This window comes from Nerophis ophidion, linkage group LG08, assembly GCF_033978795.1.
Source record: "Nerophis ophidion isolate RoL-2023_Sa linkage group LG08, RoL_Noph_v1.0, whole genome shotgun sequence".
Taxonomy (NCBI): domain Eukaryota; kingdom Metazoa; phylum Chordata; class Actinopteri; order Syngnathiformes; family Syngnathidae; genus Nerophis; species Nerophis ophidion.
In genome coordinates, this window is record NC_084618.1 from 31345685 (window position 1) to 31371536 (window position 25852).

A 25852-nucleotide genomic window follows, 5' to 3' on the forward strand; every position below is an offset into this window, starting at 1 on the left:
ATCTTGCAAATATAAAAAGTAGTTTTTTACTCAATATGACTATAATAGTCTTAGAATCCTGAGATAATGCGAAAAAAGCAATAAAAATGTTTTCAAACATAACTTCTAAACAACACATGCAAAATGGCTAATAATGCCTAGAGATATGTTTTTTTCTTAGTTGTACTATAAAAATGATCTTTTGTAAGGTTTGCAAAGACATAAGTTAGTTTTTTTATTCAACATAACAGTGTAACTGTCATACTAAATATGAAAGGTTTATAATCATAACTCCAAAACCAAATATTAAATTTGTCTTAAAAGGCCTTTAATATTGAATTTATGTAAGTTTTAGCAGAATCAGGTATTTTGGAAAGAATCACAAATACAAATATTAGATTTTACTGGCCTCATATTGGCCACACTCAAAATGACAGTTTTTGAAACATAACTCCAAAAATACACATGCAAAATGTCTAATAATGCCCGAAGAAAAGCATCTTCGAGAGTTTTCCAGAAAAAAAACATTTGTTAAGGTTTGCAAAAACAAAATTTTATTTATTACTCAATTTGACAGTAATGTACTTAGAATCCTGAGATAATGCGAAAAAAGCAATAAAAATGTATTCCAACATAATTCCTAATCCAAACCTGCAAAATTTCTAAAAATGCCTGTGATATTGAAAACTTGTGAGTTTTACTAAATACAGATGTTTTTCTATGGTTTGCAAATACAAAAATGAGATTTTAATCAATATGACTGTATACTGTAACACTCAATATGACAGTTATTTAAACATAACTCCTACACCACACATGAAAAATTGCTAATAATGCCTGAAATAATGCATCTTTGGGAGTTTTACTCGAAACATATGCTTTTTTAAATCTTGCAAATATAAAAAGTAGTTTTTTACTCAATATGACTATAATAGTCTTAGAATCCTGAGATAATGCGAAAAAAGCAATAGAAATGTTTTCAAACATAACTTCTAAACAACACATGCAAAATGGCTAATAATGCCTAGAGATATGTTTTTTTCTTAGTTGTACTATAAAAATGATCTTTTGTAAGGTTTGCAAAGACATTAGTTAGTTTTTTTATTCAACATAACAGTGTAACTGTCATACTAAATATGAAAGGTTTATAATCATAACTCCAAAACCAAATATTAAATTTGTCTTAAAAGGCCTTTAATATTGAATTTATGTAAGTTTTAGCAGAATCAGGTATTTTGGAAAGAATCACAAATACAAATATTAGATTTTACTGGCCTCATATTGGTCACAATCAAAATGACAGTTTTTGAAACATAACTCCAAAAATACACATGCAAAATGTCTAATAATGCCCGAAGAAAAGCATCTTCGAGAGTTTTCCAGAAAAAAAACATTTGGTAAGGTTTGCAAAAACAAAATTTGATTTATTACTCAATTTGACAGTAATGTACTTAGAATCCTGAGATAATGCGAAAAAAGCAATAAAAATGTATTCCAACATAAGTCCTAATCCAAACCTGCAAAATTTCTAAAAATGCCTGTGATATTGAATACATGTGAGTTTTACTAGATACAGTTGTTTTTCTATGGTTTGCAAATACAAAAATGAGATTTTAATCAATATGACTGTATACTGTAACACTCAATATGACAGTTATTTAAACATAACTCCTACACCACACATGGAAAATGGCTAATAATGACTGAAATAATGAATCTTTGGGAGTTTCACTCGAAACATATGCTTTTTTAAATCTTGCAAATGCAAAAAGTAGTTTTTTACTCAATATGACTATAATAGCCTAAGAATCCTGAGATAATGCGAAAAAAGCAATACAAATGTATTCAAACATAACTTCTAAACAACACATGCAAAATGGCTAATAATAGCTAGAGATATGTTTTTTTGTTAGTTGTACTAGAAAAATGATCTTTTGTAAGGTTTGCAAAGACACAAGTTAGTTTTTTTATTCAATATAACAGTGTAACTGTCATACTAAATATGAAAGGTTTATAATCATAACTCCAAAACCAAATATGAAATTTGTCTTAAAAAAGCCTTTAATATTGAATATATGTAAGTTTTACCAAAATCAGGTATTTTGGAAAGAATCACAAATACAAATATTAGATTTTACTGGCCTCATATTGGTCACACGCAAAATGACAGTTTTTGAAACATAACTCCAAAAATACACATGCAAAATGTCTAATAATGCCTGAAGAAATGCATCTTCGAGAGTTTTCCTGAAAAAAAAAACATTTGGTAAGGTTTGCAAAAACAACATTTGATTTGTTACTCAATTTGACAGTAATGTACTTAGAATCCTGAGATAATGCGAAAAAAGCAATACAAATGTATTCCAACATAATTCCTAATCCAAACGTGCAAAATGTCTAAAAATGCCTGTGATATTGAATACATGTGCGTTTTACTAGATACAGTTGTTTTTCAATGGTTTGCAAATACAAAAATGAGGTTTTACTCAATATGACTGTATACTGTAACACTCAATATGACAGTTATTTAAACATAACTCCTACACCACACATGAAAAATGGCTAATAATGCCTGAAATAATGCATCTTTGGGAGTTTTACTCGAAACATATGCTTTTTTAAATCTTGCAAATATAAAAAGTAGTTTTTTACTCAATATGACTATAATAGTCTTAGAATCCTGAGATAATGCGAAAAAAGCAATAAAAATGTTTTCAAACATAACTTCTAAACAACACATGCAAAATGGCTAATAATGCCTAGAGATATGTTTTTTTCTTAGTTGTACTATAAAAATGATATTTTGTAAGGTTTGCAAAGACATAAGTTAGTTTTTTTATTCAACATAACAGTGTAACTGTCATACTAAATATGAAAGGTTTATAATCATAACTCCAAAACCAAATATTAAATTTGTCTTAAAAGGCCTTTAATATTGAATTTATGTAAGTTTTAGCAGAATCAGGTATTTTGGAAAGAATCACAAATACAAATATTAGATTTTACTGGCCTCATATTGGCCACACTCAAAATGACAGTTTTTGAAACATAACTCCAAAAATACACATGCAAAATGTCTAATAATGCCCGAAGAAAAGCATCTTCGAGAGTTTTCCAGAAAAAAAACATTTGGTAAGGTTTGCAAAAACAAAATTTGATTTATTACTCAATTTGACAGTAATGTACTTAGAATCCTGAGATAATGCGAAAAAAGCAATAAAAACGTATTACAACATAATTCCTAATCCAAACCTGCAAAATTTCTAAAAATGCCTGTGATAATGAATACATGTGAGTTTTACTAGATACAGTTGTTTTTCTATGGTTTGCAAATACAAAAATGAGATTTTAATCAATATGACTGTATACTGTAACACTCAATATGACAGTTATTTAAACATAACTCCTACACCACACATGGAAAATGGCTAATAATGCCTGAAATAATGCATCTTTGGGAGTTTCACTCGAATCATATGCTTTTTTAAATCTTGCAAATGCAAAAAGTAGTTTTTTACTCAATATGACTATAATCACCTTAGAATCCTGAGATAATGCGAAAAAAGCAATAAAAATATATTCAAACATAACTTCTAAACAACACATGCAAAATGGCTAATAATAGCTAGAGATATGTTTTTTTGTTAGTTGTACTAGAAAAATGATCTTTTGTAAGGTTTGCAAAGACACAAGTTAGTTTTTTTATTCAATATAACAGTGTAACTGTCATACTAAATATGAAAGGTTTATAATCATAACTCCAAAACCAAATATGAAATTTGTCTTAAAAAAGCCTTTAATATTGAATTTATGTAAGTTTTACCAAAATCAGGTATTTTGGAAAGAATCACAAATACAAATATTAGATTTTACTGGCCTCATATTGGTCACACTCAAAATAACAGTTTTTGAAACATAACTCCAAAAATACACATGCAAAATGTCTAATAATGCCCGAAGAAAAGCATCTTCGAGAGTTTTCCAGAAAAAAAACATTTGGTAAGGTTTGCAAAAACAACATTTGATTTGTTACTCAATTTGACAGTAATGTACTTAGAATCCTGAGATAATGCGAAAAAAGCAATAAAAATGTATTCCAACATAATTCCTAATCCAAACGTGCAAAATGTCTAAAAATGCCTGTGATATTGAATACATGTGAGTTTTACTAGATACAGTTGTTTTTCTATGGTTTGCAAATACAAAAATGAGGTTTTACTCAATATGACTGTATACTGTAACACTCAATATGACAGTTATTTAAACATAACTCCTACACCACACATGAAAAATGGCTAATAATGCCTGAAATAATGCATCTTTGGGAGTTTTACTCGAAACATATGCTTTTTTAAATCTTGCAAATATAAAAAGTAGTTTTTTACTCAATATGACTATAATAGTCTTAGAATCCTGAGATAATGCGAAAAAAGCAATAAAAATGTTTTCAAACATAACTTCTAAACAACACATGCAAAATGGCTAATAATGCCTAGAGATATGTTTTTTTCTTAGTTGTACTATAAAAATGATCTTTTGTAAGGTTTGCAAAGACATAAGTTAGTTTTTTTATTCAACATAACAGTGTAACTGTCATACTAAATATGAAAGGTTTATAATCATAACTCCAAAACCAAATATTAAATTTGTCTTAAAAGGCCTTTAATATTGAATTTATGTAAGTTTTAGCAGAATCAGGTATTTTGGAAAGAATCACAAATACAAATATTAGATTTTACTGGCCTCATATTGGCCACACTCAAAATGACAGTTTTTGAAACATAACTCCAAAAATACACATGCAAAATGTCTAATAATGCCCGAAGAAAAGCATCTTCGAGAGTTTTCCAGAAAAAAAACATTTGGTAAGGTTTGCAAAAACAAAATTTGATTTATTACTCAATTTGACAGTAATGTACTTAGAATCCTGAGATAATGCGAAAAAAGCAATAAAAACGTATTACAACATAATTCCTAATCCAAACCTGCAAAATTTCTAAAAATGCCTGTGATATTGAATACATGTGAGTTTTACTAGATACAGTTGTTTTTCTATGGTTTGCAAATACAAAAATGAGATTTTAATCAATATGACTGTATACTGTAACACTCAATATGACAGTTATTTAAACATAACTCCTACACCACACATGGAAAATGGCTAATAATGCCTGAAATAATGCATCTTTGGGAGTTTCACTCGAAACATATGCTTTTTTAAATTTTGCAAATGCAAAAAGTAGTTTTTTACTCAATATGACTATAATCGCCTTAGAATCCTGAGATAATGCGAAAAAAGCAATAAAAATATATTCAAACATAACTTCTAAACAACACATGCAAAATGGCTAATAATAGCTAGAGATATGTTTTTTTGTTAGTTGTACTAGAAAAATGATCTTTTGTAAGGTTTGCAAAGACACAAGTTAGTTTTTTTATTCAATATAACAGTGTAACTGTCATACTAAATATGAAAGGTTTATAATCATAACTCCAAAACCAAATATGAAATTTGTCTTAAAAAAGCCTTTAATATTGAATTTATGTAAGTTTTACCAAAATCAGGTATTTTGGAAAGAATCACAAATACAAATATTAGATTTTACTGGCCTCATATTGGCCACACTCAAAATGACAGTTTTTGAAACATAACTCCAAAAATACACATGCAAAATGTCTAATAATGCCCGAAGAAAAGCATCTTCGAGAGTTTTCCTGAAAAAAAAAACATTTGGTAAGGTTTGCAAAAACAACATTTGATTTGTTACTCAATTTGACAGTAATGTACTTAGAATCCTGAGATAATGCGAAAAAAGCAATACAAATGTATTCCAACATAATTCCTAATCCAAACGTGCAAAATGTCTAAAAATGCCTGTGATATTGAATACATGTGAGTTTTACTAGATACAGTTGTTTTTCAATGGTTTGCAAATACAAAAATGAGGTTTTACTCAATATGACTGTATACTGCAACACTCAATATGACAGTTATTTAAACATAACTCCTACACCACACATGAAAAATGGCTAATAATGCCTGAAATAATGCATCTTTGGGAGTTTTACTCGAAACATATGCTTTTTTAAATCTTGCAAATATAAAAAGTAGTTTTTTACTCAATATGACTATAATAGTCTTAGAATCCTGAGATAATGCGAAAAAAGCAATAAAAATGTTTTCAAACATAACTTCTAAACAACACATGCAAAATGGCTAATAATGCCTAGAGATATGTTTTTTTCTTAGTTGTACTATAAAAATGATCTTTTGTAAGGTTTGCAAAGACATAAGTTAGTTTTTTTATTCAACATAACAGTGTAACTGTCATACTAAATATGAAAGGTTTATAATCATAACTCCAAAACCAAATATTAAATTTGTCTTAAAAGGCCTTTAATATTGAATTTATGTAAGTTTTAGCAGAATCAGGTATTTTGGAAAGAATCACAAATACAAATATTAGATTTTACTGGCCTCATATTGGCCACACTCAAAATGACAGTTTTTGAAACATAACTCCAAAAATACACATGCAAAATGTCTAATAATGCCCGAAGAAAAGCATCTTCGAGAGTTTTCCAGAAAAAAAACATTTGGTAAGGTTTGCAAAAACAAAATTTGATTTATTACTCAATTTGACAGTAATGTACTTAGAATCCTGAGATAATGCGAAAAAAGCAATAAAAACGTATTACAACATAATTCCTAATCCAAACCTGCAAAATTTCTAAAAATGCCTGTGATATTGAATACATGTGAGTTTTACTAGATACAGTTGTTTTTCTATGGTTTGCAAATACAAAAATGAGATTTTAATCAATATGACTGTATACTGTAACACTCAATATGACAGTTATTTAAACATAACTCCTACACCACACATGGAAAATGGCTAATAATGCCTGAAATAATGCATCTTTGGGAGTTTCACTCGAATCATATGCTTTTTTAAATCTTGCAAATGCAAAAAGTAGTTTTTTACTCAATATGACTATAATCCCCTTAGAATCCTGAGATAATGCGAAAAAAGCAATAAAAATATATTCAAACATAACTTCTAAACAACACATGCAAAATGGCTAATAATAGCTAGAGATATGTTTTTTTGTTAGTTGTACTAGAAAAATGATCTTTTGTAAGGTTTGCAAAGACACAAGTTAGTTTTTTTATTCAATATAACAGTGTAACTGTCATACTAAATATGAAAGGTTTATAATCATAACTCCAAAACCAAATATGAAATTTGTCTTAAAAAAGCCTTTAATATTGAATTTATGTAAGTTTTACCAAAATCAGGTATTTTGGAAAGAATCACAAATACAAATATTAGATTTTACTGGCCTCATATTGGTCACACTCAAAATGACAGTTTTTGAAACATAACTCCAAAAATACACATGCAAAATGTCTAATAATGCCCGAAGAAAAGCATCTTCGAGAGTTTTCCAGAAAAAAAACATTTGGTAAGGTTTGCAAAAACAACATTTGATTTGTTACTCAATTTGACAGTAATGTACTTAGAATCCTGAGATAATGCGAAAAAAGCAATAAAAATGTATTCCAACATAATTCCTAATCCAAACGTGCAAAATGTCTAAAAATGCCTGTGATATTGAATACATGTGAGTTTTACTAGATACAGTTGTTTTTCTATGGTTTGCAAATACAAAAATGAGGTTTTACTCAATATGATTGTATACTGTAACACTCAATATGACAGTTATTTAAACATAACTCCTACACCACACATGAAAAATGGCTAATAATGCCTGAAATAATGCATCTTTGGGAGTTTTACTCGAAACATATGCTTTTTTAAATCTTGCAAATATAAAAAGTAGTTTTTTACTCAATATGACTATAATAGTCTTAGAATCCTGAGATAATGCGAAAAAAGCAATAAAAATGTTTTCAAACATAACTTCTAAACAACACATGCAAAATGGCTAATAATGCCTAGAGATATGTTTTTTTCTTAGTTGTACTATAAAAATGATCTTTTGTAAGGTTTGCAAAGACATAAGTTAGTTTTTTTATTCAACATAACAGTGTAACTGTCATACTAAATATGAAAGGTTTATAATCATAACTCCAAAACCAAATATTAAATTTGTCTTAAAAGGCCTTAAATATTGAATTTATGTAAGTTTTAGCAGAATCAGGTATTTTGGAAAGAATCACAAATACAAATATTAGATTTTACTGGCCTCATATTGGCCACACTCAAAATGACAGTTTTTGAAACATAACTCCAAAAATACACATGCAAAATGTCTAATAATGCCCGAAGAAAAGCATCTTCGAGAGTTTTCCAGAAAAAAAACATTTGGTAAGGTTTGCAAAAACAAAAATTGATTTATTACTCAATTTGACAGTAATGTACTTAGAATCCTGAGATAATGCGAAAAAAGCAATAAAAACGTATTACAACATAATTCCTAATCCAAACCTGCAAAATTTCTAAAAATGCCTGTGATATTGAATACATGTGAGTTTTACTAGATACAGTTGTTTTTCTATGGTTTGCAAATACAAAAATGAGATTTTAATCAATATGACTGTATACTGTAACACTCAATATGACAGTTATTTAAACATAACTCCTACACCACACATGGAAAATGGCTAATAATGCCTGAAATAATGCATCTTTGGGAGTTTCACTCGAAACATATGCTTTTTTAAATCTTGCAAATGCAAAAAGTAGTTTTTTACTCAATATGACTATAATCGCCTTAGAATCCTGAGATAATGCGAAAAAAGCAATACAAATATATTCAAACATAACTTCTAAACAACACATGCAAAATGGCTAATAATAGCTAGAGATATGTTTTTTTGTTAGTTGTACTAGAAAAATGATCTTTTGTAAGGTTTGCAAAGACACAAGTTAGTTTTTTTATTCAATATAACAGTGTAACTGTCATACTAAATATGAAAGGTTTATAATCATAACTCCAAAACCAAATATGAAATTTGTCTTAAAAAAGCCTTTAATATTGAATTTATGTAAGTTTTACCAAAATCAGGTATTTTGGAAAGAATCACAAATACAAATATTAGATTTTACTGGCCTCATATTGGCCACACTCAAAATGACAGTTTTTGAAACATAACTCCAAAAATACACATGCAAAATGTCTAATAATGCCCGAAGAAAAGCATCTTCGAGAGTTTTCCAGAAAAAAAACATTTGGTAAGGTTTGCAAAAACAACATTTGATTTGTTACTCAATTTGACAGTAATGTACTTAGAATCCTGAGGTAATGCGAAAAAAGCAATAAAAATGTATTCCAACATAACTCCTAATCCAAACGTGCAAAATGTCTAAAAATGCCTGTGATATTGAATACATGTGAGTTTTACTAGATACAGTTGTTTTTCAATGGTTTGCAAATACAAAAATGAGGTTTTACTCAATATGACTGTATACTGTTACACTCAATATGACAGTTATTTAAACATAACTCCTACACCACACATGAAAAATGGCTAATAATGCCTGAAATAATGCATCTTTGGGAGTTTTACTCGAAACATATGCTTTTTTAAATCTTGCAAATATAAAAAGTAGTTTTTTACTCAATATGACTATAATAGTCTTAGAATCCTGAGATAATGCGAAAAAAGCAATAAAAATGTTTTCAAACATAACTTCTAAACAACACATGCAAAATGGCTAATAATGCCTAGAGATATGTTTTTTTCTTAGTTGTACTATAAAAATTATCTTTTGTAAGGTTTGCAAAGACATAAGTTAGTTTTTTTATTCAAAATAACAGTGTAACTGTCATACTAAATATGAAAGGTTTATAATCATAACTCCAAAACCAAATATTAAATTTGTCTTAAAAGGCCTTTAATATTGAATTTATGTAAGTTTTACCAAAATCAGGTATTTTGGAAAGAATCACAAATACAAATATTAGATTTTACTGGCCTCATATTGGTCACACTCAAAATAACAGTTTTTGAAACATAACTCCAAAAATACACATGCAAAATGTCTAATAATGCCCGAAGAAAAGCATCTTCGAGAGTTTTCCAGAAAAAAAACATTTGGTAAGGTTTGCAAAAACAACATTTGATTTGTTACTCAATTTGACAGTAATGTACTTAGAATCCTGAGATAATGCGAAAAAAGCAATAAAAATGTATTCCAACATAATTCCTAATCCAAACGTGCAAAATGTCTAAAAATGCCTGTGATATTGAATACATGTGAGTTTTACTAGATACAGTTGTTTTTCTATGGTTTGCAAATACAAAAATGAGGTTTTACTCAATATGATTGTATACTGTAACACTCAATATGACAGTTATTTAAACATAACTCCTACACCACACATGAAAAATGGCTAATAATGCCTGAAATAATGCATCTTTGGGAGTTTTACTCGAAACATATGCTTTTTTAAATCTTGCAAATATAAAAAGTAGTTTTTTACTCAATATGACTATAATAGTCTTAGAATCCTGAGATAATGCGAAAAAAGCAATAAAAATGTTTTCAAACATAACTTCTAAACAACACATGCAAAATGGCTAATAATGCCTAGAGATATGTTTTTTTCTTAGTTGTACTATAAAAATGATCTTTTGTAAGGTTTGCAAAGACATAAGTTAGTTTTTTTATTCAACATAACAGTGTAACTGTCATACTAAATATGAAAGGTTTATAATCATAACTCCAAAACCAAATATTAAATTTGTCTTAAAAGGCCTTAAATATTGAATTTATGTAAGTTTTAGCAGAATCAGGTATTTTGGAAAGAATCACAAATACAAATATTAGATTTTACTGGCCTCATATTGGCCACACTCAAAATGACAGTTTTTGAAACATAACTCCAAAAATACACATGCAAAATGTCTAATAATGCCCGAAGAAAAGCATCTTCGAGAGTTTTCCAGAAAAAAAACATTTGGTAAGGTTTGCAAAAACAAAATTTGATTTATTACTCAATTTGACAGTAATGTACTTAGAATCCTGAGATAATGCGAAAAAAGCAATAAAAACGTATTACAACATAATTCCTAATCCAAACCTGCAAAATTTCTAAAAATGCCTGTGATATTGAATACATGTGAGTTTTACTAGATACAGTTGTTTTTCTATGGTTTGCAAATACAAAAATGAGATTTTAATCAATATGACTGTATACTGTAACACTCAATATGACAGTTGTTTAAACATAACTCCTACACCACACATGGAAAATGGCTAATAATGCCTGAAATAATGCATCTTTGGGAGTTTCACTCGAAACATATGCTTTTTTAAATCTTGCAAATGCAAAAAGTAGTTTTTTACTCAATATGACTATAATCGCCTTAGAATCCTGAGATAATGCGAAAAAAGCAATACAAATATATTCAAACATAACTTCTAAACAACACATGCAAAATGGCTAATAATAGCTAGAGATATGTTTTTTTGTTAGTTGTACTAGAAAAATGATCTTTTGTAAGGTTTGCAAAGACACAAGTTAGTTTTTTTATTCAATATAACAGTGTAACTGTCATACTAAATATGAAAGGTTTATAATCATAACTCCAAAACCAAATATGAAATTTGTCTTAAAAAAGCCTTTAATATTGAATTTATGTAAGTTTTACCAAAATCAGGTATTTTGGAAAGAATCACAAATACAAATATTAGATTTTACTGGCCTCATATTGGCCACACTCAAAATGACAGTTTTTGAAACATAACTCCAAAAATACACATGCAAAATGTCTAATAATGCCCGAAGAAAAGCATCTTCGAGAGTTTTCCAGAAAAAAAACATTTGGTAAGGTTTGCAAAAACAACATTTGATTTGTTACTCAATTTGACAGTAATGTACTTAGAATCCTGAGGTAATGCGAAAAAAGCAATAAAAATGTATTCCAACATAACTCCTAATCCAAACGTGCAAAATGTCTAAAAATGCCTGTGATATTGAATACATGTGAGTTTTACTAGATACAGTTGTTTTTCAATGGTTTGCAAATACAAAAATGAGGTTTTACTCAATATGACTGTATACTGTTACACTCAATATGACAGTTATTTAAACATAACTCCTACACCACACATGAAAAATGGCTAATAATGCCTGAAATAATGCATCTTTGGGAGTTTTACTCGAAACATATGCTTTTTTAAATCTTGCAAATATAAAAAGTAGTTTTTTACTCAATATGACTATAATAGTCTTAGAATCCTGAGATAATGCGAAAAAAGCAATAAAAATGTTTTCAAACATAACTTCTAAACAACACATGCAAAATGGCTAATAATGCCTAGAGATATGTTTTTTTCTTAGTTGTACTATAAAAATTATCTTTTGTAAGGTTTGCAAAGACATAAGTTAGTTTTTTTATTCAAAATAACAGTGTAACTGTCATACTAAATATGAAAGGTTTATAATCATAACTCCAAAACCAAATATTAAATTTGTCTTAAAAGGCCTTTAATATTGAATTTATGTAAGTTTTAGCAGAATCAGGTATTTTGGAAAGAATCACAAATACAAATATTAGATTTTACTGGCCTCATATTGGCCACACTCAAAATGACAGTTTTTGAAACATAACTCCAAAAATACACATGCAAAATGTCTAATAATGCCCGAAGAAAAGCATCTTCGAGAGTTTTCCAGAAAAAAAACATTTGGTAAGGTTTGCAAAAACAAAATTTGATTTATTACTCAATTTGACAGTAATGTACTTAGAATCCTGAGATAATTCGAAAAAAGCAATAAAAACGTATTACAACATAATTCCTAATCCAAACCTGCAAAATTTCTAAAAATGCCTGTGATATTGAATACATGTGAGTTTTACTAGATACAGTTGTTTTTCTATGGTTTGCAAATACAAAAATGAGATTTTAATCGTTACTACTGTATACTGTAACACTCAATATGACAGTTATTTAAACATAACTCCTACACCACACATGGAAAATGGCTAATAATGCCTGAAATAATGCATCTTTGGGAGTTTCACTCGAAACATATGCTTTTTTAAATCTTGCAAATGCAAAAAGTAGTTTTTTACTCAATATGACTATAATAGCCTTAGAATCCTGAGATAATGCGAAAAAAGCAATAAAAATGTATTCAAACATAACTTCTAAACAACACATGCAAAATGGCTAATAATAGCTAGATATATGTTTTTTTGTTAGTTGTACTAGAAACATGATCTTTTGTAAGGTTTGCAAAGACACAAGTTAGTTTTTTTATTCAATATAACAGTGTAACTGTCGTAATAAAAATGAAAGGTTTATAATCATAACTCCAAAACCAAATATGACATTTGTCTTAAAAAAGCCTTTAATATTGAATTTATGTAAGTTTTACCAAAATCAGGTATTTTGGAAAGAATCACCAATACAAATATTAGATTTTACTGGCCTCATATTGGTCACACTCAAAATGACAGTTTTTGAAACATAACTCCAAAAATACACATGCAAAATGTCTAATAATGCCTGAAGAAATGCATTTTCGAGAGTTTTCCTGAAAAAAAAACATTTGGTAAGGTTTGCAAAAACAAAATTTGATTTGTTACTCAATTTGACAGTAAAGTACTTAGAATCCTGAGATAATGCGAAAAAAGCAATAAAAATGTATTCCAACATAATTCCTAATCCAAACGTGCAAAATGTCTAAAAATGCCTGTGATATTGAATACTTGTGAGTTTTACTAGATACAGATGTTTTTCTATGGTTTGAATATACAAAAATTAGGTTTTACTCAATATGACTGTATACTGTAACACTCAATATGACAGTTATTTAAACATAACTCCTACACCACACATGATAAATAGCTAATAATGCCTGAAATAATGCATCTTTGGGAGTTTTATTCGAAACATATGCTTTTTTAAATCTTGCAAATATAAAAAGTAGTTTTTTACTCAATATGACTATAATAGTCTTAGAATCCTGAGATAATGCGAAAATAGCAATAAAAATGTTTTCAAACATAACTTCTAAACAACACATGCAAAATGGCTAATAATGCCTAGAAGTATGTTTTTTTGTTAGTTGTACTAGAAAAATGATCTTTTGTAAGGTTTGCAAAGACACAAGTTAGTTTTTTATTCAATATAACAGTGTAACTGTCATACTAAATATGAAAGGTTTATAATCATAACTCCAAAACCAAATATGAAATTTGTCTTAAAAAAGCCTTTAATATTGAATTTATGTAAGTTTTTCCAAAATCAGGTATTTTGGAAAGAATCACAAATACAAATATTAGATTTTACTGGCCTCATATTGGCCACACTCAAAATGACAGTTTTTAAAACATAACTCCAAAAATACACATGCAAAATGTCCAATAATGCCCGAAGAAAAGCATCTTCGAGAGTTTTCCAGAAAAAAAACATTTGGTAAGGTTTGCAAAAACAACATTTGATTTGTTACTCAATTTGACAGTAATGTACTTAGAATCCTGAGATAATGCGAAAAAAGCAATAAAAATGTATTCCAACATAATTCCTAATCCAAACCTGCAAAATGTCTAAAAATGCCTGTGATATTGAATACATGTGAGTTTTACTAGATACAGTTGTTTTTCAATGGTTTGCAAATACAAAAATGAGGTTTTACTCAATATGACTGTATACTGTAACACTCAATATGACAGTTATTTAAACATAACTCCTACACCACACATGAAAAATGGCTAATAATGCCTGAAATAATGCATCTTTGGGAGTTTTACTCGAAACATATGCTTTTTTAAATCTTGCAAATATAAAAAGTAGTTTTTTACTCAATATGACTATAATAGTCTTAGAATCCTGAGATAATGCGAAAAAAGCAATAAAAATGTTTTCAAACATAACTTCTAAACAACACATGCAAAATGGCTAATAATGCCTAGAGATATGTTTTTTTCTTAGTTGTACTATAAAAATGATCTTTTGTAAGGTTTGCAAAGACATAAGTTAGTTTTTTTATTCAACATAACAGTGTAACTGTCATACTAAATATGAAAGGTTTATAATCATAACTCCAAAACCAAATATTAAATTTGTCTTAAAAGGCCTTTAATATTGAATTTATGTAAGTTTTAGCAGAATCAGGTATTTTGGAAAGAATCACAAATACAAATATTAGATTTTACTGGCCTCATATTGGCCACACTCAAAATGACAGTTTTTGAAACATAACTCCAAAAATACACATGCAAAATGTCTAATAATGCCTGAAGAAATGCATTTTCGAGAGTTTTCCTGAAAAAAAAACATTTGGTAAGGTTTGCAAAAACAAAATTTGATTTGTTACTCAATTTGACAGTAAAGTACTTAGAATCCTGAGATAATGCGAAAAAAGCAATAAAAATGTATTCCAACATAATTCCTAATCCAAACGTGCAAAATGTCTAAAAATGCCTGTGATATTGAATACTTGTGAGTTTTACTAGATACAGATGTTTTTCTATGGTTTGAATATACAAAAATTAGGTTTTACTCAATATGACTGTATACTGTAACACTCAATATGACAGTTATTTAAACATAACTCCTACACCACACATGATAAATAGCTAATAATGCCTGAAATAATGCATCTTTGGGAGTTTTATTCGAAACATATGCTTTTTTAAATCTTGCAAATATAAAAAGTAGTTTTTTACTCAATATGACTATAATAGTCTTAGAATCCTGAGATAATGCGAAAATAGCAATAAAAATGTTTTCAAACATAACTTCTAAACAACACATGCAAAATGGCTAATAATGCCTAGAAGTATGTTTTTTTGTTAGTTGTACTAGAAAAATGATCTTTTGTAAGGTTTGCAAAGACACAAGTTAGTTTTTTTATTCAATAGAACAGTGTAACTGTCATACTAAATATGAAAGGTTTATAATCATAACTCCAAAACCAAATATTACATTTGTCTTAAAAGGCCTTTAATATTGAATTTATGTAAGTTTTAGCAGAATCAGGTATTTTGGAAAGAATCACAAATACAAATATTAGATTTTACTGGCCTCATATTGGCCACACTCAAAATGACAGTTTTTGAAACATAACTCCAAAAATACACATGCAAAATGTCTAATAATGCCCGAAGAAAAGCATCTTCGAGAGTTTTCCAGAAAAAAAACATTTGGTAAGGTTTGCAAAAACAACATTTGATTTGTTACTCAATTTGACAGTAATGTACTTAGAATCCTGAGATAATGCGAAAAAAGCAATAAAAATGTATTCCAACATAATTCCTAATCCAAACGTGCAAAATGTCTAAAAATGCCTGTGATATTGAATACATGTGAGTTGTACTAGATACAGTTGTTTTTCTATGGTTTGCAAATACAAAAATGAGGTTTTACTCAATATGACTGTATACTGTAACACTCAATATGACAGTTATTTAAACATAACTCCTACACCACACATGAAAAATGGCTAATAATGCCTGAAATAATGCATCTTTGGGAGTTTTACTCGAAACATATGCTTTTTTAAATCTTGCAAATATAAAAAGTAGTTTTTTACTCAATATGACTATAATAGTCTTAGAATCCTGAGATAATGCGAAAAAAGCAATACAAATGTTTTCAAACATAACTTCTAAACAACACATGCAAAATGGCTAATAATGCCTAGAGATATGTTTTTTTCTTAGTTGTACTATAAAAATTATCCTTTGTAAGGTTTGCGAAGACATAAGTTAGTTTTTTTATTCAAAATAACAGTGTAACTGTCATACTAAATATGAAAGGTTTATAATCATAACTCCAAAACCAAATATTAAATTTGTCTTAAAAGGCCTTTAATATTAAATTTATGTAAGTTTTAGCAGAATCAGGTATTTTGGAAAGAATCACAAATACAAATATTAGATTTTACTGGCCTCATATTGGCCACACTCAAAATGACAGTTTTTGAAACATAACTCCAAAAATACACATGCAAAATGTCTAATAATGCCCGAAGAAAAGCATCTTCGAGAGTTTTCCAGAAAAAAAACATTTGGTAAGGTTTGCAAAAACGAAATTTGATTTATTACTCAATTTGACAGTAATGTACTTAGAATCCTGAGATAATGCGAAAAAAGCAATAAAAATGTATTCCAACATAATTCCTAATCCAAACCTGCAAAATTTCTAAAAATGCCTGTGATATTGAATACTTGTGAGTTTTACTAGATACAGATGTTTTTCTATGGTTTGCAAATACAAAAATTAGGTTTTACTCAATATGACTGTATACTGTAACACTCAATATGACAGTTATTTAAACATAACTCCTACACCACACATGATAAATAGCTAATAATGCCTGAAATAATGCATCTTTGGGAGTTTTATTCGAAACATATGCTTTTTTAAATCTTGCAAATATAAAAAGTAGTTTTTTACTCAATATGACTATAATAGTCTTAGAATCCTGAGATAATGCGAAAATAGCAATAAAAATGTTTTCAAACATATCTTCTAAACAACACATGCAAAATGGCTAAAAATGCCTAGAAGTATGTTTTTTTGTTAGTTGTACTAGAAAAATGATCTTTTGTAAGGTTTGCAAAGACACAAGTTAGTTTTTTTATTCAATAGAACAGTGTAACTGTCATACTAAATATGAAAGGTTTATAATCATAACTCCAAAACCAAATATGAAATTTGTCTTAAAAAAGCCTTTAATATTTAATTGATGTAAGTTTTACCAAAATCAGGTATTTTGGAAAGAATCACAAATACAAATATTAGATTTTACTGGCCTCATATTGGCCACACTCAAAATGACAGTTTTTAAAACATAACTCCAAAAATACACATGCAAAATGTCTAATAATGCCCGAAGAAAAGCATCTTCGAGAGTTTTCCAGAAAAAAAACATTTGGTAAGGTTTGCAAAAACAACATTTGATTTGTTACTCAATTTGACAGTAATGAACTTAGAATCCTGAGATAATGCGAAAAAAGCAATAAAAATGTATTCCAACATAATTCCTAATCCAAACGTGCAAAATGTCTAAAAATGCCTGTGATATTGAATACATGTGAGTTTTACTAGATACAGTTGTTTTTCAATGGTTTGCAAATACAAAAATGAGGTTTTACTCAATATGACTGTATACTGTAACACTCAATATGACAGTTATTTAAACATAACTCCTACACCACACATGAAAAATGGCTAATAATGCCTGAAATAATGCATCTTTGGGAGTTTTACTCGAAACATATGCTTTTTTAAATCTTGCAAATATAAAAAGTAGTTTTTTACTCAATATGACTATAATAGTCTTAGAATCCTGAGATAATGCGAAAAAAGCAATAAAAATGTTTTCAAACATAACTTCTAAACAACACATGCAAAATGGCTAATAATGCCTAGAGATATGTTTTTTTCTTAGTTGTACTATAAAAATGATCTTTTGTAAGGTTTGCAAAGACATAAGTTAGTTTTTTTATTCAACATAACAGTGTAACTGTCATACTAAATATGAAAGGTTTATAATCATAACTCCAAAACCAAATATTAAATTTGTCTTAAAAGGCCTTTAATATTGAATTTATGTAAGTTTTAGCAGAATCAGGTATTTTGGAAAGAATCACAAATACAAATATTAGATTTTACTGGCCTCATATTGGCCACACTCAAAATGACAGTTTTTGAAACATAACTCCAAAAATACACATGCAAAATGTCTAATAATGCCCGAAGAAAAGCATCTTCGAGAGTTTTCCAGAAAAAAAACATTTGGTAAGGTTTGCAAAAACGAAATTTGATTTATTACTCAATTTGACAGTAATGTACTTAGAATCCTGAGATAATGCGAAAAAAGCAATAAAAATGTATTACAACATAATTCCTAATCCAAACCTGCAAAATTTCTAAAAATGCCTGTGATATTGAATACATGTGAGTTTTACTAGATACAGTTGTTTTTCTATGGTTTGCAAATACAAAAATTAGATTTTAATCAATATGACTGTATACTGTAACACTCAATATGACAGTTATTTAAACATAACTCCTACACCACACATGGAAAATGGCTAATAATGCCTGAAATAATGCATCTTTGGGAGTTTCACTCGAAACATATGCTTTTTTAAATCTTGCAAATGCAAAAAGTAGTTTTTTACTCAATATGACTATAATAGCCTTAGAATCCTGAGATAATGCGAAAAAAGCAATAAAAATGTATTCAAACATAACTTCTAAACAACACATGCAAAATGGCTAATAATAGCTAGATATATGTTTTTTTGTTAGTTGTACTAGAAACATGATCTTTTGTAAGGTTTGCAAAGACACAAGTTAGTTTTTTTATTCAATATAACAGTGTAACTGTCGTAATAAAAATGAAAGGTTTATAATCATAACTCCAAAACCAAATATGACATTTGTCTTAAAAAAGCCTTTAATATTGAATTTATGTAAGTTTTACCAAAATCAGGTATTTTGGAAAGAATCACCAATACAAATATTAGATTTTACTGGCCTCATATTGGTCACACTCAAAATGACAGTTTTTGAAACATAACTCCAAAAATACACATGCAAAATGTCTAATAATGCCTGAAGAAATGCATCTTCGAGAGTTTTCCTGAAAAAAAAACATTTGGTAAGGTTTGCAAAAACAAAATTTGATTTGTTACTCAATTTGACAGTAAAGTACTTAGAATCCTGAGATAATGCGAAAAAAGCAATAAAAATGTATTCCAACATAATTCCAAATCCAAACCTGCAAAATTTCTAAAAATGCCTGTGATATTGAATACTTGTGAGTTTTACTAGACACAGATGTTTTTCTATGGTTTGCAAATACAAAAATTAGGTTTTACTCAATATGACTGTATACTGTAACACTCAATATGACAGTTATTTAAACATAACTCCTACACCACACATGATAAATAGCTAATAATGCCTGAAATAATGCATCTTTGGGAGTTTTATTCGAAACATATGCTTTTTTAAATCTTGCAAATATAAAAAGTAGTTTTTTACTCAATATGACTATAATAGTCTTAGAATCCTGAGATAATGCGAAAATAGCAATAAAAATGTTTTCAAACATATCTTCTAAACAACACATGCAAAATGGCTAATAATGCCTAGAAGTATGTTTTTTTGTTAGTTGTACTAGAAAAATGATCTTTTGTAAGGTTTGCAAAGACACAAGTTAGTTTTTTTATTCAATAGAACAGTGTAACTGTCATACTAAATATGAAAGGTTTATAATCATAACTCCAAAACCAAATATGAAATTTGTCTTAAAAAAGCCTTTAATATTTAATTGATGTAAGTTTTACCAAAATCAGGTATTTTGGAAAGAATCACAAATACAAATATTAGATTTTACTGGCCTCATATTGGCCACACTCAAAATGACAGTTTTTAAAACATAACTCCAAAAATACACATGCAAAATGTCTAATAATGCCCGAAGAAAAGCATCTTCGAGAGTTTTCCAGAAAAAAAACATTTGGTAAGGTTTGCAAAAACAACATTTGATTTGTTACTCAATTTGACAGTAATGTACTTAGAATCCTGAGATAATGCGAAAAAAGCAATAAAAATGTATTCCAACATAATTCCTAATCCAAACGTGCAAAATGTCTAAAAATGCCTGTGATATTGAATACATGTGAGTTTTACTAGATACAGTTGTTTTTCAATGGTTTGCAAATACAAAAATGAGGTTTTACTCAATATGACTGTATACTGTAACACTCAATATGACAGTTATTTAAACATAACTCCTACACCACACATGAAAAATGGCTAATAATGCCTGAAATAATGCATCTTTGGGAGTTTTACTCGAAACATATGCTTTTTTAAATCTTGCAAATATAAAAAGTAGTTTTTTACTCAATATGACTATAATAGTCTTAGAATCCTGAGATAATGCGAAAAAAGCAATAAAAATGTTTTCAAACATAACTTCTAAACAACACATGCAAAATGGCTAATAATGCCTAGAGATATGTTTTTTTCTTAGTTGTACTATAAAAACGATCTTTTGTAAGGTTTGCAAAGACATAAGTTAGTTTTTTTATTCAACATAACAGTGTAACTGTCATACTAAATATGAAAGGTTTATAATCATAACTCCAAAACCAAATATTAAATTTGTCTTAAAAGGCCTTTAATATTGAATTTATGTAAGTTTTAGCAGAATCAGGTATTTTGGAAAGAATCACAAATACAAATATTAGATTTTACTGGCCTCATATTGGCCACACTCAAAATGACAGTTTTTGAAACATAACTCCAAAAATACACATGCAAAATGTCTAATAATGCCCGAAGAAAAGCATCTTCGAGAGTTTTCCAGAAAAAAAACATTTGGTAAGGTTTGCAAAAACGAAATTTGATTTATTACTCAATTTGACAGTAATGTACTTAGAATCCTGAGATAATGCGAAAAAAGCAATAAAAATGTATTACAACATAATTCCTAATCCAAACCTGCAAAATTTCTAAAAATGCCTGTGATATTGAATACATGTGAGTTTTACTAGATACAGTTGTTTTTCTATGGTTTGCAAATACAAAAATTAGATTTTAATCAATATGACTGTATACTGTAACACTCAATATGACAGTTATTTAAACATAACTCCTACACCACACATGGAAAATGGCTAATAATGCCTGAAATAATGCATCTTTGGGAGTTTCACTCGAAACATATGCTTTTTTAAATCTTGCAAATGCAAAAAGTAGTTTTTTACTCAATATGACTATAATAGCCTTAGAATCCTGAGATAATGCGAAAAAAGCAATAAAAATGTATTCAAACATAACTTCTAAACAACACATGCAAAATGGCTAATAATAGCTAGATATATGTTTTTTTGTTAGTTGTACTAGAAACATGATCTTTTGTAAGGTTTGCAAAGACACAAGTTAGTTTTTTTATTCAATATAACAGTGTAACTGTCGTAATAAAAATGAAAGGTTTATAATCATAACTCCAAAACCAAATATGACATTTGTCTTAAAAAAGCCTTTAATATTGAATTTATGTAAGTTTTACCAAAATCAGGTATTTTGGAAAGAATCACCAATACAAATATTAGATTTTACTGGCCTCATATTGGTCACACTCAAAATGACAGTTTTTGAAACATAACTCCAAAAATACACATGCAAAATGTCTAATAATGCCTGAAGAAATGCATCTTCGAGAGTTTTCCTGAAAAAAAAACATTTGGTAAGGTTTGCAAAAACAAAATTTGATTTGTTACTCAATTTGACAGTAAAGTACTTAGAATCCTGAGATAATGCGAAAAAAGCAATAAAAATGTATTCCAACATAATTCCTAATCCAAACGTGCAAAATGTCTAAAAATGCCTGTGATATTGAATACTTGTGAGTTTTACTAGATACAGATGTTTTTCTATGGTTTGAATATACAAAAATTAGGTTTTACTCAATATGACTGTATACTGTAACACTCAATATGACAGTTATTTAAACATAACTCCTACACCACACATGATAAATAGCTAATAATGCCTGAAATAATGCATCTTTGGGAGTTTTATTCGAAACATATGCTTTTTTAAATCTTGCAAATATAAAAAGTAGTTTTTTACTCAATATGACTATAATAGTCTTAGAATCCTGAGATAATGCGAAAATAGCAATAAAAATGTTTTCAAACATAACTTCTAAACAACACATGCAAAATGGCTAATAATGCCTAGAAGTATGTTTTTTGTTAGTTGTACTAGAAAAATGATCTTTTGTAAGGTTTGCAAAGACACAAGTTAGTTTTTTTATTCAATAGAACAGTGTAACTGTCATACTAAATATGAAAGGTTTATAATCATAACTCCAAAACCAAATATGAAATTTGTCTTAAAAAAGCCTTTAATATTGAATTTATGTAAGTTTTACCAAAATCAGGTATTTTGGAAAGAATCACAAATACAAATATTAGATTTTACTGGCCTCATATTGGCCACACTCAAAATGACAGTTTTTGAAACATAACTCCAAAAATACACATGCAAAATGTCTAATAATGCCCGAAGAAAAGCATCTTTGAGAGTTTTCCAGAAAAAAAACATTTGGTAAGGTTTGCAAAAACAACATTTGATTTGTTACTCAATTTGACAGTAATGTACTTAGAATCCTGAGATAATGCGAAAAAAGCAATAAAAATGTATTCCAACATAATTCCTAATCCAAACGTGCAAAATGTCTAAAAATGCCTGTGATATTGAATACATGTGAGTTGTACTAGATACAGTTGTTTTTCTATGGTTTGCAAATACAAAAATGAGGTTTTACTCAATATGAATGTATACTGTAACACTCAATATGACAGTTATTTAAACATAACTCCTACACCACACATGAAAAATGGCTAATAATGCCTGAAATAATGCATCTTTGGGAGTTTTACTCGAAACATATGCTTTATTAAATCTTGCAAATATAAAAAGTAGTTTTTTACTCAATATGACTATAATAGTCTTAGAATCCTGAGATAATGCGAAAAAAGCAATAAAAATGTTTTCAAACATAACTTCTAAACAACACATGCAAAATGGCTAATAATGCCTAGAGATATGTTTTTTCTTAGTTGTACTATAAAAATTATCCTTTGTAAGGTTTGCAAAGACATAAGTTAGTTTTTTTATTCAAAATAACAGTGTAACTGTCATACTAAATATGAAAGGTTTATAATCATAACTCCAAAACCAAATATTAAATTTGTCTTAAAAGGCCTTTAATATTGAATTTATGTAAGTTTTAGCAGAATCAGGTATTTTGGAAAGAATCACAAATACAAATATTATATTTTACTGGCCTCATATTGGCCACACTCAAAATGACAGTTTTTGAAACATAACTCCAAAAATACACATGCAAAATGTCTAATAATGCCCGAAGAAAAGCATCTTCGAGAGTTTTCCAGAAAAAAAACATTTGGTAAGGTTTGCAAAAACGAAATTTGATTTATTACTCAATTTGACAGTAATGTACTTAGGATCCTGAGATAATGCGAAAAAAGCAATAAAAATGTATTCCAACATAATTCCTAATCCAAACCTGCAAAATTTCTAAAAATGCCTGTGATATTGAATACTTGTGAGTTTTACTAGATACAGATGTTTTTCTATGGTTTGCAAATACAAAAATTAGGTTTTACTCAATATGACTGTATACTGTAACACTCAATATGACAGTTATTTAAACATAACTCCTACACCACACATGATAAATAGCTAATAATGCCTGAAATAATGCATCTTTGGGAGTTTTATTCGAAACATATGCTTTTTTAAATCTTGCAAATATAAAAAGTAGTTTTTTACTCAATATGACTATAATAGTCTTAGAATCCTGAGATAATGCGAAAATAGCAATAAAAATGTTTTCAAACATAACTTCTAAACAACACATGCAAAATGGCTAATAATGCCTAGAAGTATGTTTTTTTGTTAGTTGTACTAGAAAAATGATCTTTTGTAAGGTTTGCAAAGACACAAGTTAGTTTTTTTATTCAATAGAACAGTGTAACTGTCATACTAAATATGAAAGGTTTATAATCATAACTCCAAAACCAAATATGAAATTTGTCTTAAAAAAGCCTTTAATATTGAATTTATGTAAGTTTTACCAAAATCAGGTATTTTGGAAAGAATCACAAATACAAATATTAGATTTTACTGGCCTCATATTGGCCACACTCAAAATGACAGTTTTTGAAACATAACTCCAAAAATACACATGCAAAATGTCTAATGATGCCCGAAGAAAAGCATCTTCGAGAGTTTTCCAGAAAAAAAACATTTGGTAAGGTTTGCAAAAACAACATTTGATTTGTTACTCAATTTGACAGTAATGTACTTAGAATCCTGAGATAATGCGAAAAAAGCAATACAAATGTATTCCAACATAATTCCTAATCCAAACGTGCAAAATGTCTAAAAATGCCTGTGATATTGAATACATGTGAGTTTTACTAGATACAGTTGTTTTTCTATGGTTTGCAAATACAAAAATGAGGTTTTACTCAATATGACTGTATACTGTAACAGTCAATATGACAGTTATTTAAACATAACTCCTACACCACACATGAAAAATGGCTAATAATGCCTGAAATAATGCATCTTTGGGAGTTTTACTCGAAACATATGCTTTTTTAAATCTTGCAAATATAAAAAGTAGTTTTTTACTCAATATGACTATAATAGTCTTAGAATCCTGAGATAATGCGAAAAAAGCAATACAAATGTTTTCAAACATAACTTCTAAACAACACATGCAAAATGGCTAATAATGCCTAGAGATATGTTTTTTTCTTAGTTGTACTATAAAAATTATCTTTTGTAAGGTTTGCAAAGACATAAGTTAGTTTTTTTATTCAAAATAACAGTGTAACTGTCATACTAAATATGAAAGGTTTATAATCATAACTCCAAAACCAAATATTAAATTTGTCTTAAAAGGCCTTTAATATTGAATTTATGTAAGTTTTAGCAGAATCAGGTATTTTGGAAAGAATCACAAATACAAATATTAGATTTTACTGGCCTCATATTGGCCACACTCAAAATGACAGTTTTTGAAACATAACTCCAAAAATACACATGCAAAATGTCTAATAATGCCCGAAGAAAAGCATCTTCGAGAGTTTTCCAGAAAAAAAACATTTGGTAAGGTTTGCAAAAACAAAATTTGATTTATTACTCAATTTGACAGTAATGTACTTAGAATCCTGAGATAATGCGAAAAAAACAATAAAAATGTATTACAACATAATTCCTAATCCAAACCTGCAAAATTTCTAAAAATGCCTGTGATATTGAATACATGTGAGTTTTACTAGATACAGTTGTTTTTCTATGGTTTGCAAATACAAAAA